The sequence below is a fragment of the Pongo abelii genome, chromosome 6, assembly GCF_028885655.2.
Source record: "Pongo abelii isolate AG06213 chromosome 6, NHGRI_mPonAbe1-v2.0_pri, whole genome shotgun sequence".
Lineage (NCBI taxonomy): Eukaryota > Metazoa > Chordata > Mammalia > Primates > Hominidae > Pongo > Pongo abelii.
Genome location: NC_071991.2, coordinates 44,413,389 through 44,426,824, shown reverse-complemented (window position 1 = coordinate 44,426,824; position 13,436 = coordinate 44,413,389). Strand labels below are relative to the sequence as shown.

Here is a 13,436-nt window from a genome sequence, read left to right as displayed (position 1 = left end):
CTCAGAGACAAAGAAAACTATTTTGGGGAGTAAGTAGTCCACTTGAAGTGCATGGTGGATTGTGGGACCATGGAATGAGTGAAACAGGGATAGACTCTGAAGGTGGCCATAAGGACTATTGTCCCTCGCTCAGGGAGAAGTCCTGTTGGGGAACAGTCTTCAATAGAACTGGAGTTCAGTCCCCTTCCCACCTTGCCCTCCGAGGGGAGTGGAGGCCTCAAGTAGCATTTTGGTCTGAATGGTGGGGTCCTGGAGACAACACATTTAACAGCATCTTCTATTTGATTAACGTTGGTTGTCCTGGAAAAGTCTATATTTTCCCATTTGCATGTAAAACCCAGATATCCAATAAATTTTTCCATTTCAAATTTGAAAAGGTGGTTTTTAGTGGATTAAAGGTCAGGCATAATGATGACTTTTTTCATACTATGCCACAAGGCAAATAAGTTTTGTCTTTTTTTTTAAACCTACACTTTATTTGTTAATCTTTTTCTTCTTGTTTAATATTTGAAAAAAAATCCAAAGACATTTGCCTCTATTTCCCACTATTTTGAAGAAATCAATACTAAAGACTGGAATTATGTCTTTGAAAAATGGATGAACACTATTTTAATGTCTAGCTCAAAACCTTTGTCATAAGGGGCTTAATGAATACTTTTAGATGATCAAGGTTAGATAAAAGCTTTGAGAGGTCATCCAGTCCTAGGCTTTGAATAAGATCTCCTCCAAAGTTTCTGTCAAGCTTGAAGCTTTATACTTTTATGCCATCTGAAGTGTACTGATGAAATGTCTCCTTTTGACATATTTTTGAAGAAGAACTTTGACTCACAGTACAAGAGCTCAGATGTCCAGTAAAATTCTGATTCAACTGGTTAGATTTATGTGTGTGTGTGTGTGTGTATGTGTGTGTTACTCATTGACTTGCTCTTCTAGGAGAAAAGAAATTTAGCTACTTGGAAAAAAGGCACTTAACTTTTATGAATGCCATTATAGAAATAACTTACTGGGATTAAAAAGTGAAATTCTAAAATCTGGGAAGACTTAAAATGTCTTAGAAATTCCATAACTTTCAGATTTTGTCTGTAAATTGATTCTAAACACTGAAAACCAATAACTACATACTTTTTTTTCCAATGGAGAGCTGTGACTATAATTTTTTCTCAAAGCTTTTGGTGACATAACCCTTGTGCTACTCATAAAAAAGCTAAAGAGATTGTTTTTTCTTACATTGTACTGATTGTTCAACATCATGTCTTCCTTCAGTTTTTTCATATGTCATCAACTCTGAAATACTATTTTTCTTTTTTGTTTTAATTGCCTTCTACATAATTGAGAGAAAAAAGTATTTTTACTTCACTATAATCCTGTTGCTTAGTCATTATGTATATCCATTTCATTCTTTCTCTAGAAGACATTCTTGGAGGCTTTTTGAATTTTGAGTGATTGTTTTCTAGACCTGTTACACAGCTAATGTTCTGAGAATTATTTTCAAAGAACTCTTAAGTTGGTTTTGACATTCTTTATTACTATCTTTCTTTTTTGATCCTCTCAATTCTTATTTTGTTAGAGTACTACTTGATATCTCTACATGTATGTCTCGTAAACATCTCAAATTTTTCTGCTAGTCTTGCTCTACCCACCGTCTTCTGCATCTTTATTTATGGCAACTCCACCTTTCCCATTGCTCAGGACACGAATCTTGAAACTAAAGTTGACTGTCCCACAGTCCACATCTCACTCAACAGGAATTGCTGTAGCTTTACTGCCAAAATAAGTCAGAACCTAACCAGACTTCTACTGAAGCCATGAGCAGCATCAAAGTGGTACGCATACTACTGTCCTAGAGTTGCACATGACCAAGTAACTTTGTTATCATGACCAAACTGGAACTTTAGAGGAGATATTCAGGCTAGTAGCCTGTCTTCATACATTCCGTGTTGAATATGAAATTTTCCCTCTTCGAAGATCCTTGATGGCATTAGCTAGCTATTTTCAAATAATTTAGGGACTGTCAGAAGTAATTTTTGGAGTTCACATGATTTATTATTTATTCGTATAGAAACTTAGTTCATAAGGCACTATACATGATTATCTCATTTGACTTTTATAATCTTTGTCGGTATCTATTTTATCACTGTTTTGCAGGTGAAGAAACTGAGGCTCAGATACTACATTATTTGAGCTAATCTTGTTAATGGTGATGTCTTCAGAATTTAAATCTGATTTTTCTGTTTCTAAATTTTAATTTCTTTCTGTCATTTCTGTCCTCTAGGAGACAGAATTAGGAAACAATTATAAGTCTGAACTTATAGATAGAGGATCCTGTTGAACAAAGATGGACACTCTCCTAATTAGAGACATCCGGTGTTAAAATGTGCTGAAAACCCACCGTCTTTGAGTCACATTCTAACATTCAACACTCCCTACCTCTACCTCCTCTCCCACTCTGGCCGGGAATACTATGGGAGTTCCCCTTTGGCTAGATGATGCCTTCCATATTTTCTTTCAGAGATGAGATTCTATTATTTACAAAGGCCCGTGGGCATGTCTGCTTCTGTAAGAACCCATTACATCAGAAATATAACCAGGTCTCTTGCAATCCCATTTTAATAGAACTATTTTTAATTAAATAATTGAAACATCTACATTACTAGTCATGAGTACTTCTTCCTTGTTTATTAATTCTTTAATGTTTGTATTATTGTCTTCCATCCTATAGTAGGCCAGTATATTTAAAATGAAGGCTAAAGAAATTTTCTGATAAATAATTGGAAAATATGTTCTTTATTTTACATTGCCAAATGGTATACATCTATTAATTTTGTTGTTTTTTTTCCTTCGTCTAGAGTACTCACAGTTTTTATATTAAAATCTAAATGAAGCAAATAATTTCTGCCAATTTTATGATTGAATTTTTTTGTTTGAAAGTTTTTATATATTAATAATGCATGACCTTTCCATCAGCTTTACAATTTTTGTTTGGGATTTTTTAATATGTGGGAGAATATATTTTCATTATGTAGCTTTTAAAATATGATACAGGAATAAAATTCACTTTAGTTTTATGAATACACATAAAGTAATTCCTATCTTTTATCTCAAAGTTTTTTCAACCCAGCAAAGCCATTTAAAACTTTTCTCCCCTCAGATTCATTTGTGATGTCATTTGTTATATCAGCCCCATGTTAAAAGAGGGCTGATAGTTTCCATTAGTGGGCTTATCATACTTTATATAATGTTTCCTTGCCATATTACTTTCAATTCAGCTTTCAAAGTTATCTACAAAGAGTTTTCACTGTGACTCTGACTTCGCACAGCAACAGGATAACTTAGTGGCTTTCCTCTATATTTTACCATTACAATGAGTGAAAATAGCTGATAGTTAGAAATTGTTTGATACTGCCAGGAAGAAAACATGTCCAGTGTCCAATTTCCATACTCATACTTCCATTCTCAAGAATGTGGCAGTGAAGGAATATTCTCCTTTTAGAATTAAGCTGGTCTATATTCAAGCCATGGTGTGCATGATGTCAGGGATGTACCTTACCTGACAATTGTGATCCGCTTGTTGGGAGTATTTACACCTTGGAACCAGCAAATACTAAAGACCAGGCCTCTCCCATCACCCCAAAGAGCCATCTGTTAAACATTTACCAGCACAGCACTTGTTCAAGCACATTGAATTTATGTTACTTTGCTCAAGATATTTAACCTCAAGATATTTAGCCTCATTTTCTATCTCTATAAAATAGAGGCAAGCTAGTACTCTACCTACATCACTCATTTTTCAATTTGGATCTTTTTTTTTTTTTTTTTTTTTTTGAGACAGAGTCTCGTTCTGTTGCCTAGGCTGGAGTGCAACAGCGATCTCTGCTCACTGCAACCTCTGCCTGCTGGGTTCAAGGGATTCTCCTTGCCTCAGCCTCCTGAGTAGCTGGGATTACAGGCGCCTGCCACCGAGCCCAGCTAATGTTCATATTTTTAGCAGAGACGAGGTTTTGCCATGTTAGCCAGGCTGGTCTTGAGCTCCTGAACTCAGGTGATCCATCCACCTGAGCCTCCCAAAGTGCTGGGATTACAGGGGTGAGCCACCGCGCCCGGCCAATAACTCTTAACATAGTATGGTACTTAGCATTTGGTGAATGGCCGTAATAATAATGAGACTGATAAAAATTATCATTTCAAACACAAATAGATTGTTAAGTGTTAATTTATAGGACTGCTTTCCTCACTGTTAGCTGAATAGCAAGAGGAACAAGTGTGCAAAACACTAGGGGAAACTTCATCTATCTTTAGGTGGAAATAGTCTTGGTGAGTTTTAACTTACTTTGGTTTAATTCAGATCTATTTTTCGTATTTATCAGAAGGCAAACCACCATGATAAACAGAGTGAGGAGAATGTTTTACATTTTGTTGCCTGTTTCCTTTTGTTTCTTCTTAGTGAGTAAAACAGTTCTAGAAGTAAGCATCAATGATTTTTTAGCCTGCATTTTTATTCCTTCTATCATCACAGGCTTATTTGCTTGCATACAGAATACAAATATTTGTATATACATATATGTATTATTAGTATTGTATTTATTATTGTAGCAGGTTGAGGAATAAATGGGAAGTGAGAAATTGAAGATACACAAGGAAGTCAGCAATTCTAGCCCAGCGAACACTGCAGCAAGAGCACTGCTCCCCTGAACACTGGGGAGCTTTCTTATGTGTGTTATTTTCATTTCTCCTGTCTCTCTCCTTGTAATGATCAGTGATGGAAATGAGCCAGTGTGGATATTCTTAGAGCTGAGATGCTGAGCTGCCTTTTATTCCCTGGCTTGAGGCTTGAACGCACAAAGTCTCCAGGGAAGAGTGGGTTGAAGTAGCTACCTAAGGAGAAGGAATAGGTTAAATCTCTCGAGCCTTTGGCTATAAAGCAAAGGAATACAGAGTAGGCTGGTGTCGGCCTGCACATCAGCCCTGAGGCTGATCAGAAGGGGCTCTGGTGAGGTTTTCTGACATATGGAGCAGTTGGAGAAATTCGGTGATAAAAGGAAGAAGGGGGTGTTTCAGTAGCTTGAGGAGAAGGTAACAGGCAAGAGAAAATCAAGGATGCAGGATGTGAAATCAAATGATGGAACTTTCTGGCTTAATGCAGACCATCTGGCTATCTTATCTTTAAACCAATGATTTCTCAGACATTTTTCATCTTATATCTACAATGACCATATGTCCCTGAGTTTTTACGATAGGCCAGATTTCAAATATTTCTGCCATTGTTAGGCTCTTGGTCCCAAATTGAGATTGGAAAATATGATCATTATTCTTACATACCCTTCCCCAACTTCTGTTACCTTTATCACAGGCATTTGAGGAAAGCCTATGGAAGCCTCCAACTGGTTAACAGCATCGTTAGGCAGCTGTCCACAGCAGCAGGTCTCAAACCTGACCGTGTATCAGAATCATCTGGTGACATTAGTTAAAATACTGCTTTCTGTGGCACCTGCCTCATCCCTCTAGCCCCAGAAATTTGGATTCATTTGGATGTGAGAGATCTTCAGATTATTTGTATTTTTAGCAGGTGTCCCATGTGCTCATGAGACACGTGTCCCTTGGGGCAGGTTTTTGGAAATCAGTGTGCCAATCAATGCCTTTCACATCTTTATCTGAGCATTCAAACTTCTTACAACAGGGCTTCCCATACTTGGGCTTTGACTTAACGGTGATCTTTGAACTTGTGAAACTTGATGATAAATTTATGAGTATGGGTTCATAAGCAGTTTCTGGGAGAGGACCTCGGCTTTCATCAAGCTCTCACTGGTGGTAATGCCCAAAACAGTTACAAACCCAAGGCTGCTCGGTCAGCAATACGAAGATCATCCAAAATGTGGAAGGTACTTTTTTCATTGATCTGAGACTTAACTGCCCTCATGTTTGTTGTTGTGGTTGTTTTGTTTTGTTTTCATCTTCTGAAAACTAATTTCTGGCTAAAATTCACACACATATATGCACACTGCTATACCCACCCACTGGTGACTTACTCTTAAAATGATGACTTGTTTCAGACCAGTATTTTCAGTTTTATCAGCCAATAACATTTAATAGGATGTGTGTGTGTGTTTGTGTGTGTGTGTGTCTGTGTGTGTCTGTATGTGTCTTTGAAGGGTGGCTAGCTGTCGGAGTGGGAAGATCTAATTAGGCCTCCCTATTTTCTCAACCATCCTCTCTTCCCTCTCTCCTCAGCTTTCCACATGCATCCCCCAAAACAGGTTCTGGGCCTGTGATCCCATGAAACCCCGTCTGGTTTAAACCTTGGGCTAATATTCTGCAGCTGTGTTGCCTCAGCTGTAGGGAGACTTTTTCCTTGACAAGCATTTGTGGTTTAGGGAGCCAAACAATTGATTGGAAACTTCAGGGCTATGAGTTCTAACTCTCGGTCTGCTCTGACACAGTGTGTGACCTTGGGCGATTCATTTGATCTCTGTCCAAACTCTCTGATGCTTGATAACAGGATTTTCTAGAAATCTCCCTGCCAATAAAGACATATGGAACCACTCCTTGGTTCCTCAAGGGAAGGCTACACTTCATTATCTCTCAGGCTTTTAACTCTCTTTCTCCATTTGCCCATCTCTCCATGCCAGGGACTCCATAGTTTTTTCTAAGTCTTAGAAACACGTTCCTACTTTTCTTTCCCAAAATACATCAGCAATGCTACTCTATTTCAGTCATCCCCAGGATTTTAGACTTTGTCCGTAAATATTTATCCCACAATACTAAATTACCCAGACTGCTTTGGAACAGGGAATTGTGCAGAACTGGACCCTGCCCTGAATTTCACATGGCTACTGTAAATAGGAGAGCTGCATTTCTCTCTCATTTTTCTGCATTCTACAAGTACAATTTATTGTTTTATGAGCCTCCACAAATCATTTTATACTCCCTCTTTTTAACATCTCCTTTTATAGAAAATTATTAAGTTAATAAATTTTATTAAAGGCAATACAATTCCAAGAATTTTTTTGTAGAAAATATGTACTATTTTAGCTTTTGGACTTTGTTAGAAGATTATTTACTCAGATAATAATCTTAAACTTGCCTTTTAAGTTTTAGGAATGATCACACACATGTGCACGCACATGCAGTCATACACACACATACACCACACACACACACACATCCCAGTGTGTAATCAGTAATTTTTTGGGATGGCATAGGAGAGAATTATGTTTTGTCAGGAGCTTTTATAATGGCTGATTCCTCATTTTAGAACAAGGCCGAAGAAATAGAGTTGTAAATATTTCTTTCTTACTAATATTTTCTTCTGCTTTCTGCCTCAAGATTCCGTCTCTCTGGGATACTGGGTTTTGATATTTTAATCACTTTATTTCTGTTAATGTTAATTAAGTGTTCTTGGGTCAAAATACCAAGAAGGGTCAGTATGTGGTTCATAGTAAATCAATCAAATGGACATGCGTTAAACAGGTCATGGACTAATTCTGTTGTGTGTCATATGTCAGACAGTCTCTGGCTTGGAGTGATTTACTGGTTACTCTTCCTGGAAGGAGAACGTTCCTTCCCTGGCACTTCCCTCCATCTCCTCCCAGTCCACATGGGGCTGACACAGAGCGCCCACCTCAGGCCTCCTCCCCCAGTATCTTCCTCTTGCTCTAGGCTATCCTCTCCTCTCTCTCCACCAGGACCTTTTTTAGGTAATTGCCAAACTGGAAATGGTTTGATAACCTCATATCTATATGTTATTATTTCTATGAAAAGGAAGAGGTATATTAAAGTAACAGTAATAGTTAACACTTATTTTTAACTCTGTGCTAGTCCTTTTTACAGTACTTAACGTGTAATTTTATATTTAATCATCACAATAACCATGTGAAGATGTGTATGCTTATATACCTACTATATATTAATAGATGAAGAATGAAAAAGCATTAAGGCAATTTTCCTAGAATCACAGGATGAGTGAAGGCAATCTGATGTGAGACCTTGTGTGCTTAATTAACTGATGTGCTGATAAGCTGCCTTTTTGAAAAATAGCCAAATGCACCTCTATATGCGGTTTTAAACTGCGATGGTTAGACTCCTGTCACAAGTAGAACTGCTCTTTGGATAAGAGGAAAGTCGAGAGTGAGGAAATCAAGTAGGTAGGGCCCTGACTTCCCTCCTCTGTCTCTCTAAAACGTTTCTGTGCAGACACACATACACACGCACACACACACACACACCACAAACACGCCAAGCTGAGCAGACCTTCTTTTATCTGTTTTCACAATGCACTTCCAAGTAATGTTTCATTTGAAGAGTTTCTCTGTAAAAAACAAACACACTTTGAAAATGACTGCCTGCTACAACCCCACTTATCATAGTGCATTCTTATCTTTCCCCCCTGATTGGAAATGCTAATGTAACTCAGATGTTAGCTGAGGTCATCCTTGTCTCTGAGGTCACTCTGTCCTTTGAGATTGAAATAAAATTGCCTCAATCCCCCATTTCATATCTCCTAAAAGGTTCCAATGCCATCCCCCAGATTTCTGCACATTCTTGGACCTATTCTCATGGGTAGTTCTTCCTGGCGAACTCTTGACCTGACTGCTTCTTACCTCCTCCGGCTGCGTTTTTCTCTGTGCTCCATGCTGACCTAGATGTGGAACTCAATCCTTTTTCCTTAACACACAACCCACTTCACCCCCACTTCACTCCCACAGAGAACTGTTCGTGAAGATTTGCAGGGCAATAGGTGAGGGTTTATATCCCAGCAAAACATTTAAATAGCGTATCAGGATCCATGTTCTTAAAAATTCTGAAGCCACTCTGCCACTGGAAGGTTCTTCTTGACTGCATTCTTATGCCTTACCAAGTTGGGCCCCCCTCACTCCCTCACCTCCTCTTCCTCTTCTTCCTTCTCCTCTTTCTCTTTCTCCTTGCCATCCATCAGTTCAAAATTCCTCTTCATTTCTTCAGTGAGGCTTTGATTGTTGCTTCCTTCTTACCCATGCCTCCTTGAGCCTCACCTCTTTTACCCCAGGCAACTCATTAGGGTATTTTTCTAAACGAAGACAGTTTTCTCTCCAGGAGAAACTGTGGTGCAAACTATTAAAATAAATTTATTAAGATGAATTCCCCCCAGCCCCTGCAACATTAACACAGTATAGCGGATTGGCGGGGTTTAAGCAGGCTGATTAGCAAGCCCCATCAGAAGCTAACTTAAACCCTCACTGTAGAACAGTCAAGGCCCATGTGCAGGACAGGTGAATGATTGCTTTTTCCATGAACAATTTATTAAGAGTGATTTTAAAAAATTAAGCAATTGCTCAGCATCAAGCATGGTGCGAAGCACTTCACATTCTTTATTTAATTGAAATTCACACCCTGTGAAGTACATATTTGTATTTTCTTTTAACTAATGGTAAAAGTTAAGCAATTTACCCAAAAGTCACAGCATTAGAAAGTAGTACAGCCTTTGATGGGCCCTGCAAAGACCCTTCTTGTTCTTAACTACCATACCAGGGCATTCAACCACCTTGTGGCCAAAAGGACGTTCCTTTATCTAAATGTTCCATTCTACCTTCCAGCACTCCTTGGTCTCCTCAGGAAGCTTCCCCCAGACTCTGTGTTATTTTCCTGCCTTTAAAGAGACTTTCTTTCTTTTTTCTTTCTTTTTTTTTTTTTCGAGAAGGAGTCTCACTCTGTTGCCCAGGCTGGAGTGCGGTGGTGTGATCTTGGCTCACTGCAACCTCCGCCTCCAAGGTTCAAGCGATTCTCCTGCTTCAGCCTCCTGAACAGCTATGACTACAGGCATGTACCACCACACCTGGGTAATTTTTTTTTGTATTTTTGGGAGAGGCAGAGTTTCACCGTGTTAGCCAGGATGGTCTCGATCTCTTGACCTCGTGATCCACCCGCCTCGGCCTCTCAAAGTGCTGGGATTATAGGCGTGAGCCACTGCGCCCGGCCCAGAGAGACTTTCATAGAATTTTAGGAGTATAGCTATTTTCAACTTTCTTCTGGTAATGTGTGCTTTCTGCAGGATTCAGGAAAGAATGAAATATGCTAAGTAAACATTTTTATAAACAATAATGAGAAAACTTATGGGGAATGGGTTCTTGGGGTCAGACAAACACGGGTCCAAATCCTAGTTCTGGGTCTTATTGTGTGTCCTATGCCAAGTTGCTTATCTTTCCTGAGCTTCCATTTCTGTATAACATGCACAATCATACCTGCTTCTCTAGCTCAGTGCTTGGCACATGGAAGATGCTCAATAAATACTAGTTCTTTTCCCCGTGCATGTCTAGTTAAAGTTTTCATATCAGCATATTTACTGAGTATTTGTTCAAAACATCAAGTAGTTTCAACACTGCAAGTTGAAGGAAGGCAATATGATGAAAATGTTCTATTTTTCCAGTTTTCCTTATATCGTTATGTGCATTGCAAAAGTATTGCAAAGTGCCAACAAGGGGAGGCCTGTTATCCCACTCCTATTTTTGGTGAAGATTGAAAGGCATGTAGACAAAGAAGAGGATGTGGAGTCAAGACCCATTGTTACTGGTGGAAGGTGTCCAGATTCTTGGTGTTTTGAAGAAAGAATTAGACAAAACGCACAAACAAAGCAAGGAAGGAATGAAGCAACAAAAGCAGAGATGTATTGAAAATGAAAGTATGCCCCACAGTGTGGGAGTGGTCCTGAGCAGCCATTCAAGGGCCGTGGATACAGAATCTTCTTGGGTCCAAATACCTGCTAGAGGTTTCCTATTGGCCATTTGGTGTTCATCCCATGTAAATGAAGTGGTGGCCCACAATCAGTCTGATTGGTTGCAGACAGCAGGCTGAAATGAAGTTTCAAAGTTACACTCCTATGCAAATATCTGATTGGTTGCAAAAAGCAACCAATCAGAGGTACTTTCAGTTTCCCATCTGCCTTGCAGAAAAGGTGGGGGTTTGCAAAGGGAGTAGCTTCTGGTCCTTTTGTTACTTAGGCATGGAAAGTTAGGGTTTCCCTTTCAATTTAGTTCTAGGAAGTCAGTGTGAAACAGCCTTAGGTTCCCTGCCTCCAGACACTATTCTGCCTTACCATGACATGAAACTACTCTGCCAGGGCTAAATGGCAGGAGGGCTCTCTAAATGTGTCTGGCAGGAATTGAGTATGGCATTGACATCCTCAAATTGAAACATGTGGCCTGCATTTATTTGAATATAACAGTTTATTGCCTTTTGGACTTCGGGTTTCATGTTATCAATGCTTACTATATTGAGTGGTTTTATATCCAAATTTATTGTGCAGTAGGGTCCTCCCTTATCTGTAGTTTTGCTTTGTGTAATTTTGGTTACTGAAATCAACTCTAATTGGAAAATATGATATGCAATAAGATATTTTGAGAGAGAGAGAGACCATATCCACATGTCTGTTATTACAGTGTATTGTTATAATTGTTCTATTTTAATAAACTAAACTTTCCACTGGGGTTTTGGGACATATCCCCCTTGGATAAAGGGGACTACTGTAAATGTTTTGTTGTTTAAATAGGCTTATTGAAATGCAAGGTGCTCATCATAGGTATGCTAGGTGGTTGGATCATTTAGCACCAATCCAGTGATTTGTCAAATGTCTCCCTCAATAACCATACTCACAAAACATCTACACTATTCTCATTTAGAACCACTGGTTTTGTAGCTGTGATTCAGTAATCAGAGTATGCCATTTAAATTGGGGGTTCCTGTCAGGTGGGACATCTGGATCAGGCCCTCTGGCCAGATGAGAGCACACTCAGGAATGCCCGCCATCTTGAATGGAAAGATCTCACCTGACATGGAATCCTTCTCTTTTCTTAACACCAACAAATGCAAGTTTAAATGAAGTGTGTGTAAAAGATAAAATAATCTTCCTCCTTTCAGGTTTTTAATTATCTCTGAAAGTGGATAGCATTCAACGCTTTGGAATTTACTCAGTTTTGGGGTGTGTGTGTTTTGTTCTTTGTGGTGTGTGTGTGTGTGTGTGTGTTTTAGATGGAGTCTCACTCTGCCACCCAGGCTGGAGTGCAGTGGCACAATCTCAGCTCACTGCAACCTCTGCCTCCCAGGTTCAAACAATTGTCCTGCCTCAGCCTCTCTAGTAGCTGGGACTACAGGCATGCACCACCACACCCAGCTAATTTTTTGTATTTTTGGTAGAGATGGGGTTTCACCATGTTGGCCAGGCTGGTCTCAAACTCCTGACCTCAGGTGATAGGATTTACTCTGTTTCAGCATCCTTGTTTTACAGCACTGGTTCCCAAATCTCGCTGTCCATCATGCCTGCCAGACTCTTAGGTCCCTCCTCATAGGTTCTGACTGAGTTAACTTGGGACAGAATGCAGGAACCCTAGCCTATCCAGAGCTCCTTCTTGAGTATTTCAGTGCAGTTCATTCCTATCTTTCAAACAGCTACATACAGCCGACACTTACTAAGCATAATTTACGTGGTTTGAAACAATAAATGATATATTTATCCAGAAAGAGAAAAACCTGTGTACTACTCTTCAGGGCATGTCAGATCTAAATAATTTAGCCAGTCATTTGACATGAAAGAATCTGTCACACAGAGTAAGCAATAAACCAGGAGTGAGGGTAGATGCTCTCCCTGAGAGTTGTCAGAGGGTCAGGGGAGACTCTCAGATGAAGAGCTTTGAGGAAAGCCTTGAAAGTAGACTCTGAGTTTGCCACACAGACAAGAGGCAGAGGGCTTTTAGGATATAGCAATGAAAATAATGTGTGTGGATCTCAAATAATCCTATGTGGCAGGAATAGGGGGCTGGATAATGGCAGGAGGAGGTGGTCAATTTTGAAGGCCATTATAGAGGGAGAATATGTTACTCAAGGTCATATCATCTGTGAGTAACTGAGATGGGAATAAAGTTAATTTATTTGAGAAGGGGCCAGGGAAAGTTATTGTTCAGAATTAGTGATGAGAGTTAATGACTGCCTCCTCTGTCAGGTTTATGTATTAAGAAATACCAGTTTTTAAATCTATATGTTTTATCCATATGTAAATTACATGTAATTTTTTGCATATGGATAAATTTTATGTTACATGTAAAATTACCCTGGAAGGATAATGTTCATGACTCTTGAAAAGATCTGTTGATCCACAAGAGGAGCTCATTTTGTGACCTGCAGAGTTGCAGTGAGAAGCTACAGGGTTTGAGAGGAGACATTCTAAATTTTTTAGGCCAATTTCACTGGAGAAATAAAAGCCTAGCACTTCAGGAGAGAACAGTTTTGGGGATTACCTGCCTATATTGCCCTTGACTCCTGACTTCTTGCTTCATGATTTTAAATCTATACTAAGGCATGGAACACTCCTTACTTCCTCCTCAACCAGCCAGAGCGGTCCCACGCTTTGTGCCTGCCATCACTTCCTCCAACCTGTTCCTTTATGCTACAGGGAAACCTGTCTCCTGTGAGCTGCT

General features: G+C 39.3%; 1 protein-coding gene across 18 annotated transcripts in view; it reads left to right on the top strand.

Annotated features, from left to right (window-relative positions):
- SUGCT (succinyl-CoA:glutarate-CoA transferase) overlaps window positions 1–13,436 on the top strand; it is a 735,129-nt gene that overhangs the window by 482,521 nt on the left and 239,172 nt on the right. The gene's annotated exons all lie outside the window — the stretch shown is intronic.